Source organism: Geospiza fortis, unplaced genomic scaffold (assembly GCF_000277835.1).
Source record: "Geospiza fortis unplaced genomic scaffold, GeoFor_1.0 scaffold157, whole genome shotgun sequence".
Taxonomy (NCBI): Eukaryota; Metazoa; Chordata; class Aves; order Passeriformes; family Thraupidae; genus Geospiza; species Geospiza fortis.
In genome coordinates, this window is record NW_005054314.1 from 7,532,724 (window position 1) to 7,534,237 (window position 1,514).

Genomic DNA, 1,514 nt, shown 5'->3' on the forward strand with positions numbered 1-1,514 from the left:
GTGCTCCCCAGCGCGGCTCCGCAGCCGCCGTGACTCCATCCCTGTCACCGCCAGTGCGGGGCCGCCCCTCCGCCTCTGAGCATCCCTCCCGCCTGCCGAGGCGTTCCTCCGCTCACAGCTCTGCCCTGCCTCGGCCTGACAGCTGACACGGAGCAACAGCAGGTCCTGATATGATGGAGAGTGCGAGGAGCTGCCTCAGAGGACAGGCATTCCATGCGTGCCCTGCAATCCCCGGTGAACGGGAGAGCTCGCTGCCAGGGGTCACTGCTGCTCCGGCTGTGTGCGGGGTGTGCGGTGCCTCTGAGCCTGACGTGGGCAGTCTGAGCTCCAGCCCGGCGGGACTGAGGCCAGAGATGCCCCGGTTCCCCTCCCTGTGTCCCAGGGAGGGCACAGCTCCGGCAGGAACGCCCTGTCGGGGTGTTAGGAGCCCTCTCTGCGGCGGAAGAAGATGCATCCGTGTGTCCATAACCCACGGCTCGAGTGCCACACAGGTCCATGGAGCTCCCTGGGGCGTTTGGCAGAGAAAGACGAGCTGTGCCGCCAGCGTGGCGACCGGCTGGCTGCTTCTCCGTCCTCCTCTCAAGTGTTTTTTCCTCTTTCCCAGTGTGCCTTTGGCCGGACCGAAGGGCGTTCCCGTGCCTGCACCTTTGCCTGGCGGGAGCGGAGGGTCAGGATGCGATGGGCGTGTGGCAGATGCTGCTGCTGCAGCGATGCCGGCTGTGAGCTCCCTGCTCCCCTGCCTTGGCTGCAGCCTCGCCGCTCTCCATTTTCTCTGTGAGATACAGGAGAGGGGAAGCACCACGGAGCTGTTTGTTGTTGCGTGGAGCGTCAGGGAAATGAGGCAGATCTCTGGTGTGGGCGAATGTCTGACAGTGAATGCAGCCCCGGCAAGAAGCCCCTGTCAGGTTGCTCGGTTGCATGTGCCCTGCTGTCCCCACCACCCCATGCCCTCTCTGTGGGCTGACTGGGCAGGCAGCTGAAGCCATTGCTGCAGGCCAGACTTCACCAGGCCACTGCTTTATCTCGATCTGAGCCCGTCAGCATCAGCCCTGCAACCCCAAAATCCCAGGAAGTGGCTAATGCTCAAGCCATGGGACCACAGAATCAACCAGGTCCTGGAGGAACTCTCTCCTCCCCATTGCATCCCCATGCAAAAGGGAGAGCATGTTTATTTTAGGAGAAGCAGAGAAGAAAAGCAGCAGCCCCCAGCCCAGAGGCTGCTGCCCAGTGTCACTCGAGCCACTTTGTGCCCAGAGGTTGCTTCAGGGCATTCAGATGCTCTCCAGCGATTTTGTGTTTTGACACTGCAGACACAGGCTCAGAAGCCAAAGTGCTGAACTCAAGAGGGTGTGTGTCTGTAGTAACACACACAGACTGAACCACACTTCAGCCCTGCACAGCAGGGACACCCAGCTGGGCAGCCTGTGTCCCAGGGATGCTGCTGCTCAAAGAGGGGGTCAGCAAGGGCTGTGGCAGGAAGAGCTGTCACTTCAGTGGACATTTTGGGGTTGAAT